This window comes from Schistocerca gregaria, chromosome 2, assembly GCF_023897955.1.
Source record: "Schistocerca gregaria isolate iqSchGreg1 chromosome 2, iqSchGreg1.2, whole genome shotgun sequence".
Classification (NCBI taxonomy): domain Eukaryota; kingdom Metazoa; phylum Arthropoda; class Insecta; order Orthoptera; family Acrididae; genus Schistocerca; species Schistocerca gregaria.
The window spans coordinates 39,893,704-39,914,287 of NC_064921.1; the positions used below are offsets into that span (position 1 = coordinate 39,893,704).

Sequence of the window (20,584 nt, forward strand, 5' to 3'; positions counted from 1 at the left end):
CGCCACGCAACCGTTTGCGTAGCTATGCTTGGTAGTGTCTCCTGCGTGACAATTAGAAGTACCTTTCCTTAATTTCCTTTCCTAAATACATTGTAGTGAATTTTTCGAAAATTTTACGTAATGAGTAGCAAGTGCAAAGTTTGAAGTTTTTGTGTCATAATATTTCGTGCGTCATAAATCTAGCTGTTTAACGCTTGACGACACGTATATCGTAATGATCCAAGATGGCGTACAATTGCAGGATCTTGTTATTGTTGTGGTCTTCATTCCTGAGACTGGTTTGATGCAGCTCTCCATACTAATATATCCTGTGCTAGCTCCTTCATCACCCAGTACTTACTGCAACCTACATACTTCTGGATCTGCTCAGTGTATTCATCTCTTGGTCTCCCTCTACGATTTTTACCCTTCACACTGCCCTCCAATGCTAAATTTATGATCCCTTGATGCCTCAGGACATGTCCTACCAACCGAACCCTTCTTCTAGTCAAGTTGCGCCACACACTTCTCTTCTCCACAATCCCATTCAATACCTCCTTATTAGTTACGTGATCTACCCACCTAATCTTCAACATTCTTCTGTAGCACCACATTTCAAAAGCTTCTATTCTCTTCTTGTCCAAACTATTTATTGCCCATGTTTCACTTCCATACATGGCTACACTCAATACAAATACTTTCAGAAACGACTTCTGAGACTTAAATCGATACTCGATGTTAACAAATTTCTCTTCTTCAGAAACGCTTTCCTTGTCATTGCCAGTCTACATTTTATATCCTCTCTACTTCGACCATCATCAGTTATTCTGCTCCCCAAATAGCAAAACTCCTTTACTACTTTAAGTGTCTCATTTCCTAATCTAATTCCCTCAGCATCACCCGATTTAATTCGACTACATTCCATTACCCTCGTTTTGCTTTTATCGATGTTCATCTTATATCCTCCTTTCAAGACACTGTCCATTCCGTTCAACTGCTCTTCCAAGTGCTTTGCTGTCTCTGACAGAATTACAACGTCATCGGCGAACCTCAAAGTTTTTATTTCCTCTCTATGGGTTTTAATATCTACCCTGAACTTTTCTTTTGTTTCCTTTACTGCTTGCTCGACATACAGATTGAATAACATCGGTGAGAGGCTACAACCCTGTCTCACACCCTTCCCAACCACTGTTTCCCTTTCATGCCCCCTCGACTCTTATAACTGCCATCTGGTTTCTGTACAAATTGTAAATAGCCTTTCGCTCCCTGTATTTTACCCCTGCCACCTTTAGAATTTGAAAGAGAGTATTCCAGACAACGTTGTCAAAAGCTTTCTCTAAGTCCAGAAATGCTAGAAAAGTAGGTTTGCCTTTCCTTAATCTTCCTTCTAAGATAAGGTCAGAATTGCCTCACGTGTTCCAATATTTCTACGGAATCCAAACTGATCTTCCCCGAGGTCGGCTTCTACCAGTTTTTCCATTCGTCTGTATATAATTCGCGTTAGTATTTTGCAGCTGTGACTTATTAAACTGATAGTTTGGTAATTTTAACAGCTGTTCTCTTTGGGATTGGAATTATTATATTCTTCTTGAAGTCTGAGGGTATTCCGCCTCTCTCGTACATCTTACTCACCAGATGGTAGAGTTTTGTCATGACTGGCTCTCCCAAGGCCGTCAGTAGTTCTAATGGAATGTTGTCTACTCCCGGGGCCTTGTTTAGACTCTTTCAGCGCTCTAATAGAACATCTGAAATGCCAGCGCCATGTCTTCCACACTCAGAAGTATTAAGTTGTTCAGTGATGAACATAACCGAAGCAACAAGCGCTAGTGAACATTCACAGAGTTCTAACTTTGATGATACGTTGATGACAATAGGTGAAACTACATCACATATCTCCGCGAGCAACATTCTGTTAGCACAGGAAAAGACAGAAAGCGCAGATAACATGATTTTTGTCGACACTTTACAGTCACCCATCACACGAAATTCAAATGTTGATTTGCGGTATACAGTTATGAACAACCGAAGTACATTAGATAGCAACCAAAACAGCGCACTTGCCGGTATACTTCGAAAACTCAATAGCTTGAGCACAGAAATAAAAAATACAAACACCAATAACACCAATTTACGTGCAGACATAAATACAAAATTTGACAGTATGTCGCAAAAGCTTACCATAGTCACGCAAGACATAAACAACATAAAAGAAGAGCAAAAACAAGTTTTAAAAGTTTTTCAGGATACAGTCACATAGCAGATTAGTGATTTGACAAAGGATTTTCGTGAGGAGATGAATGTAAAATTTAAAGGCATGGATAAACAGCTAAAGCAAGATGTACATTCCGAAGTAAACAATGACGATACGGGTGTAAAACAGAAAATAGACACTCTTAACGAGCACAATGATACAGTAGAGCAGCAAATAAAACCGATGAAAGACACACACTCGATCCTGGAGGCTATACAAACACAATTAACTTCCACAATAAAGAACATCTCTACCTCAGTAAAAAAAAAACTGCACAAGGATTACGATACCACTAGCAATTCATGAACTTTCTTTAAAAGTAGCATCTCTTGAAATCGAATCAATCCCTGCCAAAAAGGAAAGAGACAAAATTAATGAAAATTTATCTGACGTAATTTCACAGGCTGAAGCAGGTACTTTGCACTAAACCAGTACCCCAGCGGAAAAGGAAGTGAAGGAATGTAAATTAATCAATGATGTAGTTGATAGGGTTATTCAACAAAAGGAAAATGACATTATCGACAAAGTGAACACCAATTTCGAAGCTATAGAGCACAAGATACGCAACTACTTAGGTGAAACTGATACTGAGACACAAGTTGGCCACATAAACAAAGTGCCAGCTACAGCAAACCAAAGCAATGTATGCACACAGATCATTGCAAGCTCTACAAACAATGCCAATAGCAATCACAGAATGCAGAGTGTAAGTTTACAGGGCATAACACCAGAACCAGTACGTACGAGAAGTGTAAATAATTATAATAGGTATGTAAACACGGCACAAAATGCAAACAGCTTGTCCACTATATTTGCTGATGAAGGTCTATTAAGACACCGTCAATTTCCAACATTTGCGAGTGAGGAAGATGATTCCTGTTGTGTTTTTTAGTGCTTTTCGACATGTGTTTCGTAGAAATTGGACGAAAGCACAAAATATCACGTTTGTTGTTGGGTACACGCAAGGCGATGTACTTTTGTGGGCGACCGAGGTAACTGAGCGTTGTACCACGTATTTACAATTTGAACGGGCATTTCTTGACAAATACCGGTCAGAAGCCGTACAGGAGAAACTTTAACGATAGGTTTTTAACCCCGCCCTGTTAATAGCAAATATGGAAGCTTGCGAAGATATTTTGAGAAGTATCTCAACAAAACACGTTATTGGACGAATCCTATTTCTCATATTGATGTTCTAAAAATTTTAAAAAGTCGTTTGACATCTCATATTCGTGAATAATTAATTACTACACCTAAGCACCACAGAATATTTTCTATCCATTTTAGATCCAATCGACCTAATATGTGTAGAGAAACTACTAACAAACAGGGCGTCAGACAGCGAAAAACCGTGTTGGGAACATTCATATTTTACTCTTTGATGTGTTATATGTATGGTAGTTTATGTTTTCTCCTTGATCTTCGTTATGTACATCTACATCTACATCTACATGACTACTCTGCAATTCACATTTAAGTGCTTGGCAGAGGGTTCATCGAACCACAATCATAGTATCTCTCTACTATTCCACTCCCGAACAGCGAGCGGGAAAAACGAACACCTAAACCTTTCTGTTCGAAATCTGATTTCTCTTATTTTATTTTGATGATCATTCCTACCTATGTAGGTTGGGCTCAACAAAATATTTTCGCATTCGGAAGAGAAAGTTGGTGACTGAAATTTCGTAAAAAGGTCTCGCCGGGACGAAAAACGTCTATGCTGTAATGACTTCCATCCCAACTCGTGTATCATATCTGCCACACTCTCTCCCCTATAACGAGATAATACAAAACGAGCTGCCCTTTTTTGCACCCTTTCGATGTCCTCCGTCAATCCCACCTGGTAAGGATCCCACACCGTGCAGCAATATTCTAACAGAGGACGAACGAGTGTAGTGTAAGCTGTCTCTTTAGTGGACTTGTTGCATCTTCTAAGTGTCCTGCCAATGAAACGCAATCTTTGGCTCGCCTTCCCGACAATATTATCTATGTGGTCCTTCCAATTGAGGTTGTTCGTAATTTTAACACCCAGGTACTTAGTTGAATTGACAGCCTTGAGAATTGTACTATTTATCGAGTAATCGAATTCCAACGGATTTCTTTTGGAACTCATGTGGATCACCTCACACTTTTCGTTATTTAGCGTCAACTGCCACCTGACACACCATACAGCAATCTTTTCTAAATCGCTTTGCAACTGATACTGGTCTTCGGATGACCTTACTAGACGGTAAATTACAGCATCATCTGCGAACAATCTAAGAGAACTGCTCAGATTGTCACCCAGGTCATTTATATAGATCAGGAACAGCAGAGGTCCCAGGACGCTTCCCTGGGGAACACCTGATATCACTTCAGTTTTACTCGATGATTTGCCGTCTATTACTACGAACTGCGACCTTCCTGACAGGAAATCACGAATCCAGTCGCACAACTCAGACGATACCCCATAGCTCCGCAGCTTGATTAGAAGTCTCTTGTGAGGAACGGTGTCAAAAGCTTTCCGGAAACCTAGAAATACGGAATCAACTTGAGATCCCCTGTCGATAGCGGCCATTACTTCGTGCGAATAAAGAGCTAGCTGCGTTGCACAAGAGCGATGTTTTCTGAAGCCATGCTGATTACGTGTTAATAGATCGTTCCCTTCGAGGTGATTCATAATGTTTGAATACAGTATATGCTCCAAAACCCTACTGCAAACCGACGTCAATGATATAGGTCTGTAGTTAAATGGATTACTCCTACTACCCTTCTTGAACACTGGTGCGACCTGCGCAATTTTCCAATCTGTAGGTACAGATCTATCGGTGAGCGAGCGGTTGTATATGAGTGCTAAGTAGGGAGCTATAGTATCAGCGTAATCTGAAAGGAAACTAATCGGTATACAATCTGGACCTAAAGACTTGCCCCTATCAAGCGATTTGAGTTGCTTCGCAACCCCTAAGGTATCTACTTCTAAGAAACTCATGCTAGCAGATGTTCGTGTTTCAAATTCTGGAATATTCCATTCGTCTTCCCTGGTGAAGGAATTTCGGAAAACTGCGTTCAATAACTCCGCTTTAGCGGCACAGTCGTCGGTAACAGTACCATCGGCACTGCGCAGCGAAGGTATGGACTGCGTCCTGCCGCTTGTGTACTTTACATACGACCAGAATTTCTTCGCATTTTCTACCAAATTTCGAGACAATGTTTCGTTGTGGAACCTATTAAAGGCATCTCGCATCGAAGTACCTGCCAAATTTCGCGCGTCTGTAAATTTTAGCCCATCTTCGGGATTTCACGTTCTTCTGAACTTCGCATGCTTTTTCCGTTGCCTCTGCAACAGCGTTCGGACCTTTTTTGTGTACCACGGGGAATCCGTTCCATCTCTTACCAATTTATGAGGTATGAATATCTCAATTGCTGTTGCTACTATATCTTTGAATTTGAGCCACATCTCGTCTACATTCGCATACTCAGTTCGGAAGGAATGGAAATTGTCTTTTAGGAAGGCTTCTAGTGACACTTTATCCGCTGTTTTAAATAAAATTATTTTGCGTTTGTTTCTGATGGATTTGGAAGAAATGGTATTGAGCCTAGCTACAACGACCTTGTGATCACTAATCCCTGTATCAGTAATGATGCTCTCTATCAGCTCTGGATTGTTTGTGGCTAAGAGGTCAAGTGTGTTTTCGCAACCATTTACAATTCGCGTGGGTTCGTGGAGTAACTGCTCGAAATAATTTTCGGAGAAAGCATTTAGGACAATCTTGGAAGACGTTTTCTGCCTACCACCGGTTTTGAACAAGTATTTTTGCCAACATACCGAGGGTAGGTTGAAGTCCCCACCAACTATAACCGTATGAGTGGGGTATTTATTTGTTACGAGCTCAAACTTTCTCTGAACTGTTCCGCAACTGTATCATCGGAGTCTAGGGGTCGGTAGAAGGAGCCAATTATTCACTTAATTCGGCTGTTAAGTATAACCTCCACCCATACCAATTCGCACCGAGTATCTACTTCGACTTCACTACAAGATAAACCACTACTGACAGACACAAACACTCCACCACCAATTCTGCCTAATCTATCTTTCCTGAACACCGTCTGAGACTTCGTAAAAATTTCTGCAGAACTCATTTCAGGCTTTAGCCAGCTTTCTGTACCTAAACGATATCAGCTTCTGTGCTTTCTACTAGCGCTTGAAGCTCAGGGACTTTTCCAGCGCAACTACAACAATTTACAACTATAATTCCGACTGTTCCTTGATCCAAGCACGTCCTGTAATTGCCAAGCACCCTTTGACATTGCAGCCCATCCCGCACTTTCCCGAGGCCTTCTAACCTAAAAAAACCGCCCAATCCACGCCACACAGCCTCCGCTACCCGTGTAGCCGCCAACTGAGTGTAGTGAACTCCTGACCTATTCAGCGGAACCCGAAACCCCACCACCCTATGGCGCAAGTCAAGGAATCTGCAGCCAACACGGTCGCAAAACCGTCTGAGCCTCTGATTCAGACCCTCCACCCGGCTCTGCACCAAAGGTCCGCAGTCGGTTCTGTCAACGACGCTGCAGATGGTGAGCTCTGCCTTCATCTCGTAAGACAGACCGGCAGCCTTCACCAAATCAGATAGCCACTTGAATCCAGAGAGAATTTCCTCAGATCCAAAGCGACACACGTCATTAGTGCCGACATGTGCCACCACCTGCAGCTGGCTGCACCCTGTGCTCTTCATGGCATCCGGAAGGACCCTTTCCACATCAGGAATGACTCCTCCCGGAATGCACACGGAGTGCACACTGGATTTCTTCCCCTCCTTAGCTGCCGTATCCCTAAGGGGCCCCATTACGCGCCTAACATTGGAGCTCCCAACTACGAGTAAGCCAATCCTCTGCGATTGCCCGGACCTTGAAGGCTGAGAATGATCCTCTGAAACAGGGCTGGCAGCTGCATCTGGCTCAGCCAGAGACAGTGCCTGAAACCGGTTTGTCAGACGCACCGGGGAGGCTTTCTGATCAGCCTCCGGCGACGCCTTTCACTGCCTGCCACGCCTTGGAACGACCTCCCAATCAACCACAGGCGAGGGCTCAGCCCCACTGCGGGCAGCTACCAGGGCAACCACAGCGGCAGACCGATCTGGGGACAGACGGGACGAGGTTGACATCCCCGTGATACCCAAGTCCGGCTCCCCACAGTGGTGCCCATTGGCAACAGCCTCAAGCTGCGCGACCGAAGTCAGCGCCGATTGCAGCTGTGAGCGAAGGGATGCCAAGTCAGCCCTCATCCGAACACAGCAATCGCAGTCCCTGTCCATTCTAATCGATGTTGAACAGTTACTGAAGCACGAGTCCGTGCCTAGATAACGCAAGCGAAACACGCAAAGAATGTATCAACTAACCTGTACAAAAGCCTAACGACTGCGCTACAATCTGCTGAATTTACGATTACAGTAACTAAAACTCAAAATTGCACCTCCTATACGAAACTCTCACGCAATTTAAATAAGAATCTACCAAGTAAACACTAAAGCGCGATGCTACAACTGTCAAATACTATAATACGCCCGAAATATATGAATTAAATAATGCAAGTACCCAAAAACACGCAAAGAAATTAATTAAACTATCTAACAAATAAGTAAGCTAGGGTTATACGACTTGCTGCTGCAGCTGCTTATCCAACGGCAGCAGGGAGAACGATGGCTGTGACCAACCGACACTGGCTGTTCAAAACAAAAACAGAAGACAGACGACTACGCGAATTGACATCGTTAATTAAATGGTCTCTAAAGATGTGTGTTCCTGACAATATGGTGTATTGCGTATTTGATTAAAAGGTCAGCTTTATAATCTCACAGCGGACTAATTAGAGTCAATATCTAATGGGTTATGGGCCCAGGAGAGATTAGTGAACTTTCCATACCAAAGAAATAAACTTATAAATCAAGGTTACATAATTTTCGCGTGTGTTCAAAGTGTTGCTATTTTTTTTTAATTTTTCATTTTTTTTTTTTTTGCGGAGAAACTTGCATGATTTATTTGTTTAACTATCTGAACGTTTTCAAGATGGCTTTGGGTGGACAATCACTGTTTAATTTTGAAAACGACTGGAAATTCACGATGGAAATGTACCTAAAACATGAGGGACTATGGAACACAATTGCTGGCACTGACGAAGATGAGAAGAATGTACAGAAAGCATTATCGAAATTATGTTTATCTGCAAATTCATCTGTGTATCCAAAATTTCGTGGAGCAACGACTGCTAAAGAAGCGTGGCAAAATTTACAATCTGCGTTTGAAGATAAGAGTTTATCTAGTTATATTGGGCTGTTACATTGCTTAATGAATGTACGATTGGCTTCAGAGAAAAATATGGAGGCGTATTTGTCGAAAATTATGTCAGTTGCTCAATAAATTCGAAGCATTGGTAAGAAAATGGACGATGATTTCATAGTTGCAATTATGCTAAGTGGACTTCCAGCAGATTTCCAACCCTTGATTATGGCAATTGAGAATTCGGATATCAAGATTACTAGTGATTTAGTAAGTCAGCGATTAATTCAAGAATCGACGAAACGTCAGTTTAAATCCACAAATGAGACCACAGATTCGGCACTGGTAGCTAGTAAGCAGGACAGTAAATACCAGAAGACGAATATCCAACTTGATGTGCGAAATATCAAGCCTTTTAAAAGTTATAAATGTCAGAAACCTGGTCACAAGGCGAATGAGTGTATAACAAAGAAAAAAACCAAATAAATTTTCAAATTCTGCGAATGCAGTGAGTACTGAAAATGAAACTGTGTTAATGTCTCTAACTGCATTTTCGCATCATAATGGTGTCTGGTGTGTGGATTCCGGGTGTTCACGACACATGACGAATCAAAGAGGCTCGTTCAACACTTTCCAATCGACCACAGCTGCTAAAGTGACAGTAGCAGATAATAGCAATCTTCAGGTTATTAGAGAAGGCGATTTTCATCTTCGAGTTACTTGTGACGATAAGAATAAACAGATACCTGCTAATGATGTTGCGTATGTTCCAAGCCTTGCTTACAACCCACTGTCGGTTAGTCAGATAACAAGACGTGGATTGTGTGTATTGTTTGACAATGTGCAGTGAGGTGTATACAATAAAAGTGATGTAATTGTTTCTGGAACACCAGTAGCAACTGCAACTCAAATAAATGAGATGTATCGATTAGATGAAGTGCATCATTACGCAAATTTTGTAGAAATTGACAGTTATTAATTGTGGCATCGAAGATTGGGACATTTGAATCGTGTAAGCATGCATTTATTAAAAGAAAAAATGGCTGATGGACTGAACTGGTCGAACGTCAATTTAGATCCGTGTATTCCCTGCATAATAGGTAAACAGTCTCGACTACCTCTTCCTAAAACTTCAAATAGAAGAGCAAAAGATCTACTTGACATTGTGCATTCTGATGTTTGTGGACCAATGAGCCTGGCTTCGAGGGGAGGATCACGATATCTTCTCATTCTTACGGATGATCTGTCAAAAAAATCTTTTGGTTACATGCTAAAATCAACAACAGAAGTCTGTGAAACATTCATCGAATTCAAAGCACGAGTAGAAAATGAAACTGGTCGAAAAATCAAAATACTACGAACAAACAATGGAAAAGAGTTCGTCAAAAAAATGGTTCAAATGGCTCTGAGCACTATGGGACTCAACATCTTAGGCCATAAGTCCCCTAGAACGTAGAACTACTTAAACCTAACTAACCTAAGGACATCACACACACCCATGCCCGAGGCAGGATTCGAACCTGCGACCGTAGCATCCCCGCGGTTCCGGACTGCAGCGCCAGAACCGCACGGCCACCGTGGCCGGCTAAAGAGTTCGTCAATCGGCGCATGAAGTTATTTTTAAAGACGAATGGACGAATTCAAAAGAAAAAAGGGTGAAATTAGAAGACAAATCTAAGGAACTTAACTTCCTTGGTTACTGCGAAGATTCTAAAGCATACCGTCTGATTGATCCAAATTCTCCAAAGACAATTGTGAAAGCCCGTGATGTGCAATTTATCGAAAACTCAAAGTGCACCTGTGGAAACAATATTCCAAACAGTAACCCAATTGACGATAATAGTATAGACAGGCGTCAACTAGCGCCAGCACCTAACATCACTGAAGAGGCAACTGAAGTGACACAACCTGCTGAAGTTGACAGAAATGGAGTTTATCTTGAATTAGCACAAAATGACACTGAGAAACAGTAAATAGCAACGTACATAGTCACACGGAAGTTGCGTAGCCAGAAATGCAACCAGAAATTAGAAAATCATCACGTGAAAGAAAACCAAATACTAAATATTTTAATGATGATTATGCTTGTCTTACTTGTATTTCTGAACCAAATTCGTATGAAGAAGCAATGAATTGTGATGACTGTGAAAAATGGAAGGAAGCCTTAGATATTGAATATAAATCTTAAGTTGAAAATGAAACATGGATTTTGACTGATTTACCACCAGGCAGGAAGGTTATTAATTCGAAATGCGTGTTCAAGGTGAAGGAAACGTCAAATGGTGTAATTGAACTTTATAAGGCTCGTTTTGTAGCGAAAGGTTATTCCCAAAGACCAGGAATAGATTTTGATGAAACGTCTCGCATCCTGTTAGCTTTATAAGCTGAATTTGATCTTGACATTGAGCATATGGATGTTCAAACTGCATTCCTATATGGTGATCTCTATGAAGAAGTTTACATTCGTCAACCTGAAGGCTACGTGAAGAAGGGGGAGGAGATGAAGGTTTGCAAGCTGAAGAAGGCGGTTTATGGTCTAAAACAGGCGTCACGCGTTTGGAATATGAAATTAGGTGTGACATTACATAAAATGAACCTAAAGAAGTCAGAATATGATTCTTGCATTTACTTCAGAATTGAGAAACAAAATATACACATTATAGCTGTTTATGTAGACGACTTGATCAATAGAAATAATAGGTGGAAGAAAGAATTGAAGAAAGGATTAATGAATCAGTTTAAGATGAGAGATCTTGATGAACTTAGTTAGTGTCTTGGCATGAGAATAAAACGAAACAGGAAACAAGGGACGATTAGTACTGATCAAAGCAAATACGCAGCAAACATTCTCAAGAAATTTGGTATGGAACATTGTAATCCGGTTGCATATGCACTTGAACCTGGTTCAAAGCTGCAAAAATGAGAAAATAAATTGACAGATGATGAAAATCTTGTGTTACCTCGCGTTCCTTATCAGCAAGCCGTACGATCACTACTGTATGTAGCTCAAAGCACAAGACTGGACAGTGCGTGTGCTGTGGGGGTTGTAAGCAGATTCAATTCTAATTATCGGAAAATCCACTGGGAAGCGGTCAAAAGAATTATGCGATACATTAAAGACACAGTCAATGTAGGACTAACTTTCCGAAAAAGTGGATCAACTGAAATTGAAGGTTTCTGTGATGCTGATTATGCATCAGACCTCCATCAGCGGCTATCAACGACCGGCTATATCTTCAAGTTAGCTGGGACAGCAGTTTCCTGGACTTAAAAACGTCAACAAACCGTCGCTCCATCAACTTCAAAAGCTGAGTACATGGATGGCTCTGTCAGGAGCAGCAGCGCGAGAAGCGGTCTACCTTCAAGGGCTGCTTCGTGAATTGTGTGAGAAACCAGTAAGTGTGAGGTGCCATTGCACTGAGTCACAATGGTATGCATCACGCTCGAACAAAACACATTTGCGTGAGGCACCACTATATTCGTGATTTAATTAAAACAGGAAAATTCAGTGTGAAACCTGTAAGTACTGATAAGCAGCAAGCTGATTTTTTGACAAAGGAACTGCCTAAAGGTAAACATCAGTGGTGCTGTCAAGCTGTGGGATTTTCAGAGTTCGTGAATTGACATCTCGAGAACTTGTCGGGTGTTGGGAACATTCATATTTTACTCTTTGATGTGTTATATGTATGGTAGTCTACGTTTTCTCCTTGATCTTCGTTATGTACATCGTTGAATAAATGGTCTCTAAAAATGTGTGTTCCTGGCAATATGATGTATTGCGTATTTGATTAAAAGGTCAACTTTATAATCTCACAGAGGACTAATTAGAGTCAATATCTAATACACCGCAAGAACGTAACTTGAATGGTCAATACAAAAGGCCAGACACGAACACACAGCAAAGCTGGTGCGCTCAACCGCAAGGATAGATTGACCGTGGTAATGGATACGGGAATGGAAATGGTAGGAACAAGAGATTTAAACAAAACGTTCCGTGTAACAGGAACGATTACCATCCACAAGCTAATTTCAATTCCTCCTCTCAAAATCACGCACCGCGTGTAAATGAAAACTGCCAGCCGCATCGGTGGCCTGCGCGCGGCACCAACATGCCACACGCCGCACCGCAGCCAACCTTTGAGGAGGAATATCACAATACGGCAACATTTCACAACAGCCGTATGAACACACGAGAAAGCATGTTGCGAACTGGAAATGATACATACACCGGAGAATCAATCACACAGTACAACTGACAGAAGTTGTCCGTGTACCGAAGTAGATCAGACTACGCCGTGGGAAAACCCGAATCGGTCGTAGTTGAGCCCCATACTATAGACTTTGAAACGATATGAAACGTCCCCTTAGAACAATTATACAAGACTGTGCTTAAACTGACACACAATATTTTTAGCGCAACGCAATCTGACTTCCAAAAATCCCTACGAAAGAATGGCCCTGACTAGCATTAACCTATACGTTTCACAAATCACTTACCTCACAAAAATCTTCGTTACTCAAGCTACTGCAATACAGCGAGCGCCACTACTGCCAGCTAAATAAAAGATTCAAACTACTGAAGGCACTAACTACTGATAGGCATAGTTAGCAAATGAAAGATTTTAATAGAGAACAAACAATGTATTTACCTTAATAGTCATAATATATATATCAGTTCGTGACACCAATTCTTACAAATTTCAAAACTCCGCCATCTCTCTCCCCACGTCCACCACTGCTGGCGGCTCACCTCCAACTGCGCAACGCTACGCGCCGCTAGCATCCAGCTGCCGCAGCTCAACACTACAATGGCAGACAACAATGCAAACTAAACACAGACTGCGCACAGCACAGCCAGTGATTTTCATACAGAGCGCTACGTGGCGGCGGCGTTACCAATAAAAAATCCTAAACAGCCTACTTACAACTTTAAACGATGGGGGCAAACCAAATTTGCAAACATGTTTCGTACGATTCGATGAACAAGGAGACATAAAAGACGATCTATACCAACATGAAGAAATACACTGGAATTGACGAAAAATACCCTGGAAGAACAAGTGCAAGCAGTAATCAGAACGAGAATTTTTGGTGTAGACACTTAGTTAATACTTGATACAGGGTCCATGACTAATTTAAAGTGTGAAGAAGTTTTCACTGAATTAAGAAGACGGAATAAATTTCCTGTCCTGCCAGTGCAAAATTGCAAGTCCAAACCGATACAGGCGGCAAAACCACGTTAGTAAAACACCAAGCTCTTATCACCGTGAACATTGAACACTTTTCTGTGCAGTGTAATTTCTTAATAGTAGACAAACTTATAGTCACCTGCTTGATAGGTATGGACACATTTAGAACCTACAAAAATCAAATAGACATAGGTAATGGTAAGTGCCATTTCTTTGTGAAGGACCAAAGATTTTCTGTCAGCCTGATTACCACACCGAAGAGGTATTAGAAAGTAAACCCAGAACCCCATGTCACTATGCAGTATTCATATCCCACTGTGTATTTTCTGAACAAATGTGATAACGAACGCGAGAACGACACTGAAGTTAACCATGAATTAGTAAAACAAAAATTGAACGAATCAAATATTCTACAAGCTACACAACGACAAGGGCCTTATGACTTACTTTTTAAATATTCAAGTATTTTTAATAAGAATCCAGGAGTAATCAAAGATTATGAACATAAACTTTATGTCCATCCTCACGAAACATTTTGTGTTATGTCTTACCCTATACTGTGGGCAAAGAGTGAAGCAGTTAAGCAGGAAATCAATAGAATGTGCGAATGGGGAACCATATAGCCATCATTTTCTCCATATTGCAGCCAAATACTACCAGTTAGCAAACCTGATGGATCATTATGGCTAGTTTTAGAGGCATAAACAAAATCCTAGTACTAGTAAGAACAAAGCCAGATAATTTAGATGAACAACTGCTAAAATTTCATAACACCAAATATTTCAAAATCATTTACCTTAAAAAATGATACTGGCAAATAAAGTTACATTAGAAGAGTAGAAAATACACACAGCATTTGTCAGCAATGGCAGGAGTTGCGAATTTCAAGTTCTTCCCTTTGGCTTAAACATTAGCGCAGGCGTATTTATATCAGGCTTCTACAAGGTCTTAGAACCTGAATTGCTCAGTAAAGTTACCATTTATGTTGACGATATGTTAATAGCCACATCAACGTGGGCAGAACACATCTGTATAATAGAAAAGGTATTTCAGAGATTTACAGAGTACGGAGTAACATAAAATCTAGAGAAATCTAACTTTGGCAAAGAACAAGTGTAATTTTTAGGACATATCGTATCAGAACAGGGTATATTAGCAGACCCAAAGAAACTAGATGCCATACGTAATTGCCCACATCCTAGGAACAGAAAATAATTGAAAGCATGTCTAGGAAGGACTAACATCCTTTTTCCTAAAATTTATACCAGAGCAGCTTATGAATAGCGATGCCCTACTTAACCTGTTGAGAAAGAATAAGCCTTGGTTATGGGATGAGAGATGCCAGGAGGACTTCACCAAAATTAAAAATGCATTAATATCAGCAAACATTTTGAGTCATCCTGCTGACATGTCCAAAGACTTTTGTTTAAGCACGGACACCTTGTCTCAAGGGCTGGGGTCATGTTTGTTCCAGATACAAGAAAAAAAAGGAAAAACCGTAACCAAAGTCATCAGCTTTGTCAGCAGAACTTTATCAGAGGCGGAAAGATCATACTGCGTATCAGAACTGGAAAGTTTAGCAGTAGTTTGGCCGTTTAGGAAATTTGGGGTAAAAACACTAATGTCTATTGTGATCACCAATCATTATCTTTTCTCTTAACATGTAAACTGTTACACCGAAGACTAGCGAGGTGGTGTTTGTGCGCGCAGGAATTCAATTTTGAAATAATATACATAAAGGGCAGTCAGAATGTTATTGCAGATGCATTATCCAGATTACCGCAGGGACTAGACGAGTTGAGTGTACATTATTGATGCAAAGTAGTACACAAAAATCAGACTACAAATATTTTTGTAAACAAATGGGAATAAAACAACAGCAAGACAACAGATGGAAAAAGATAATACAAAATCTTAACCGGAATGCAAACCATAAGTTAAGTAAATGGTATCAGTTACACAAAGGCGCTTTGTTCCACCGGAAACACGGAAGTTGTAACCATTGGTGTGTATGCCTTTCAGAGGAATATATCGACGAGTTTGTCAAACACACACACGAAGTATGGGGACACTGCGGAGTAACAAGATGTACAGACAAGATTTCCAAACTTCGTTAGTTTCCTAATTTACGACGACGTGTTTCACAAGTATTGAAAAAGTGTGTTGTTTGTCAAAGAACAAAACCATCCAATATGCCAAAGTTTACAGAACCACACTCCATACTAACCAAAGCTCCACTGGAAATGGTTTTTCTGGATATCGCAGGGCCATATCCTAGAGCAAAAGGTTGTGTCAAATACATAATAGCCCTTTATGATATTTTCACAAAATAAACTTTATGCTATGGAAACCACTACAGCCAGTATCATCATAAGGAGAACTGAAGAGGATTACTTATGAAGAGTAGGGAAACCCAAAGTCATATTAACAGACAATGCAGCCTATTTCGTAGGAATAAAGTGGAAACAATTCATGAGCACACAGAGCACCACCACCATTTCGTAATCCAAGATGGCGGTCTGGAGGCGGGTAAAATGGTGGGTCACACTGCTGCCGAAAGTCGCATCTATAGTTAAGAGTTCTTTGAGTGTTATTCTGATGTCACATGCCTACCTAAATAAGAGCCAAGTCATTCTCCGGGCAGCACGCAAACGTGTTTACTGTTGCCTAGGCAAAACCTCTCTCTACCTGTGGATACGGACGTCACAGGTCGCGTTATAGAAATCTGTTCGAGAATAACATCGACTGCTTCCTCTCCATCGGAATCCTAAAAGGACCTGTTAACGAAAATAGCCCAGAATAACAGCAATTGCGTTCTTTTTCATGGTCCTAACGAGGCATCACGTGTTATCCTTCCCAGGAATATCCTGCTTTCAACATACGTCTCAGAAACGATAAAATTCTCACCGCTAAAAGCCTTCATCATGTATGTGCACGCTTGCAAAAACACAGTTAACCATAGGGGAGAGAGAGAGAGAGAGAGAGAGAGAGAGAGAGAGAGAGAGAGAGAGAGAGAGAGTAAGAGAGAGAGATAGAGGTAGAGAGAGATGATAGCCGAATGAAGCCCTTCCAGAAATAGTGAAGTTCGATAAAAGCTTCACATTGTCGGTACATTCGAATGAAGGTCTCTCATTGGTCAGTTTGGTCTATATGTCAACCCACAACCAACCTCCATTGTCCTCAGTCCGCTGCTGTCTGCCTTGTGTGTATCGTCATCTCTGTGTGTACGTGTTTTTCTCCTGCCAAGATGAAGAGAGGTAGCAGTGGCAACGTTTCGGAATGTAGCAGCAAGAAGCGTAGAATTCTGGAGACAGGGTTACCAAGTGAGTAAATAATTTGTATGTTGAGCGTAAATTTTTGTGTGTATGTTAAATACACCTTATTAATTCCGTCTCCTTATCATAGTACAACTCCACGATTTTATATTGGAATGTGAGGAGAGATGACAGGGGCTCAACTGTGGCAGACTCTCCAAGTCCAGCCTCCTGTGTTGGGTTCACAAACAGAATTGCCTTGTGAGTATAATCTTCATTGTAATTTGTTCCTGTATAGTAGCGATTCAAAATTTTCTTATTGCATACTTCTTTTTTTGTTCCTCTAGATCACTTGAAGCAAATGAAAAATGAGCTGGAGGCAGAATTGTGGGCTGAAAACAATTATCTACTGCAGCACAGCAACGCTACGTGGACTAGCTGTAAATAACCGACAACAACACTCACGTAAGTATAGAAAACAACATTCGTGTGTGAGCTTTCTGTGTAACTCGACATTCAAACTCAATAAAATTATGTCTCGTCCAGTTACAGGAACAGCTCTATGGGACTTGGGTTTGTTGGACAGGCAGCTTGAGACTATTCATCAATAGATCCAGGAACAGCCTCCAGCAAATAATGAGACCCCCAAGCAGCATACATGTCAATTTAAAAAAAAAAAATATGCCTTTAGTAGTGGTGGTAGTACTGTAGGAAGGTTTTTTCAGTAACAAATCAGTTTATATATCTTGTTTGTTGTTGTTGTAGGCGAGACAGACGGGTACAGACAAAGGCGCTCCGATCTGGCTCTACTATATGATGATTATAATGACTTTTTTGAGGGTGCAGTGTAGTCGAACGATCAAGTGTTAATGTCCTGGAGCGAAAGTCAAAAATGTAACTACTCACTCTTTCTTTCAAGGCGCCAGCAGCGGTAAGCAATGTAGTTAACGGTTACTTATTTTACCTCTTCTTCTACAGCGGTCGCATCTCGACACCCTCAGCACGGTGTGGCGCGCATACCGAAGCGGCTCCCGGCAAGGAACCCCTCGCCTATGAGGGCGCGGGAAGCCGCCCCCCGGCACGACCGCTGTGGCGCCCGTGGGCCGAGCAACGAGCTGCCGCCCCTCAGATTACCGGCCACCGGGTCACGTCTACTACACTACCAGGAGCCATTGCCGCAGCCTGGCTGTTCCCATCGCTCCGACCTGGTTACACCGCAACATCCTCCTCCATCATCATCATCATCATAGTATGAGCCTTGTCGGAATCGACATACACGCAAGGTACGTGCGCCTCGTCGCATACCGACTTGCCCCTCCCCAACGCCATCGTCAATGGGGTGGACTCAAAATAGTATTGTGTTTGTATATGTCATCTTGCTGTGTTTGATGGTGCCTCTGGTGGTGATTGTGTGTGTGTGTGTTTGTGTGCTGAGTGTAATTTGTAGTATTGGGTTCATTTGAGCTTTGGCGATGGACGTGTGAAGTCGTTGGCAGTGTTTGTAGTTTGGGACGTAAGCACTGGAAGTTTTTTCAGTGAGTTATCAATTACCTTTTTTGTTTATAAGCTTGACGTTTTCGTTAGTTGTTATTGGCTTGCCGTTTGTGGTGCAGTAAAACGTTTAATTTATTGTGTGGTTTCTGTTTTTAGTTATGGATATGACGGCGAAATATAAGTGTGCATGTTCTGGTCCGAGATGGGGGAGGACATGTTGTCCATTACTAAATTCCTCCACTTATTTGCACTAATTGCTGAGATTGTGAACATGAGGCTGGAGTGAGTGAGAGAACGGCGTTAAACTGGTTTTCTTTTTGTAGGGACGTGTGTTCTGAGTATGTTAACTAAAGGGATAAGTTTGGTGGGCCAGGAGCGGTGCTTGAGATCGACGAGTCGCAGTATGGGAAGAGGAAGTATGGAAGGGGTAGTTCCCCAGTTGGTGTGTGAATGTGGGGGGTTGTTACTGTATTTCGGGGGGTTGGTATGCTGACTGTCTTTTCAGGATTTTAGAGGGCCGTACTGAGAGTGAATTGGTGGGGTTGACTGAAGAGCATATTGATGAGTGGAGTACTGTCGTATCAGATAGTTTTTCGGCTTATAGGGGTTTAGGGAAGAGTGATTATGATTATTTAGAGTTAAAAAAATCATGAATCTGGAGCGTGTACTAATACAGTAGAGGGGTTTTGGCGGCGGTTAAATCAGCCATAGGGAGGTAGAAGAGGAGCTCTTCCAACTTGCAGTCTCGTTTAGATCAGTATTGGTGGCGGAAAAATCTCCCTGGGAATTGCTGTATTTTTCGTGTTTGTGTGTGTAGGGGGAGGGGGCGTGGCTGGCCTAGCTTTCGTTGCAGGAATCTGTTGGTGGTAAGTAAGTGTTTTTTTTTATTTTTAATTCTTCTTGAGTTGTGACGTCTTGTGTATTGATGGTGTACTGATTGTGTATTAATTTACGTGGGGGTGACTGATGTTTCGGTTTCTGTGGTGGGGTTGTTTTTTTTTATTTTTCGAAGTTGTAGATGTTGGATTTTTGGTGTCAATAGTTGTAGTCAAGGGAAACGTCCGATTCCAATTTTTGTAGTTGTAGGTGTTGGTATTTTGGTGTCGTCAATTATGGTTGACCTGTATAGGTCAACAGAGGTGTCCCATTCCAATTTCCGTAGTTGTAGGCGTTGGTATTTGGTATCGTCAGCTGTGGATAACCTATAAAGGTCACGGGAAATGTCCGATTCCAATTTTCGTAGTATTTGTGGTATAGACAGTTGCGGCTGAGCTATATAGGTCAAGGGAAGTGTCTGTTTCTTGTGGATTTTGTTGGTGTAGCGGAATGTTGTAATTTTGTTTTTCTGTTCGTCACTTCGTGTGTTTTGGGATTGTGGTGTTCTCCTTTTACTGTTATGTTTAGCATGTACTCACTCTAAGACCCTGAATTTCCCGCGGTTGTCCCATTATTTTGATTTTCTTTTTGGAAGGAGATGTTACATATAAATGTACAATCCTTAAGTAGTGTTGTTGTTGTCTTCAGTCCTGAGACTGGTTTGATGCAGCTCTCCATGCTACTCTATCCTGTGCAAGCTGCTTCATCTCCCAGTACCTACTGCAACCTACATCCTTCTGAATCTGCATAGTGTACTCATCTCTCGGTCTCCCTCTACGATTTTTACCCTCCACGCTGCCCTCCAATGCTAAATTTGTGATCCCTTGATGCCTCAAAACATGTCCTACCAACCGATCCCTTCTTCTAGTCAAGTTGTGCCACAAACTTCTCTTCTCCCCAATCCTATTCAATACCTCCTCATTAGTTACGTGCTCTATCCACCTTATCTTCAGTATTCTTCTGTAGCACCACATTTCGAAAGCTTCTATTCTCTTCTTGTCCAAACTAGTTATCGTCCATGTTTCACTTCCATACATGGCTACACTCCAAACAAATACTTTCAGAAACGACTTCCTGATACATAAATCGATATTCGATGTTAACAAATTTCTCTTCTTCAGAAACGCTTTCCTTGCCATTGCCAGTCTACATTTTATATCCTCTCTACTTCAACCATCATCAGTTATTTTACTTCCTAAATAGCAAAACTCCTTTACTACTTTAAGTGTCTCATTTCCTAATCTAATTCCCTCAGCATCACCCGATTTAATTTGACTACATTCCAT

General features: G+C 41.4%; 1 protein-coding gene across 2 annotated transcripts in view; it reads right to left on the bottom strand.

The window, feature by feature from the left end:
• LOC126336278 (phospholipid-transporting ATPase ABCA3) overlaps positions 1-20,584 on the bottom strand; it is a 639,220-nt gene that overhangs the window by 511,167 nt on the left and 107,469 nt on the right. The window lies entirely within an intron of this gene.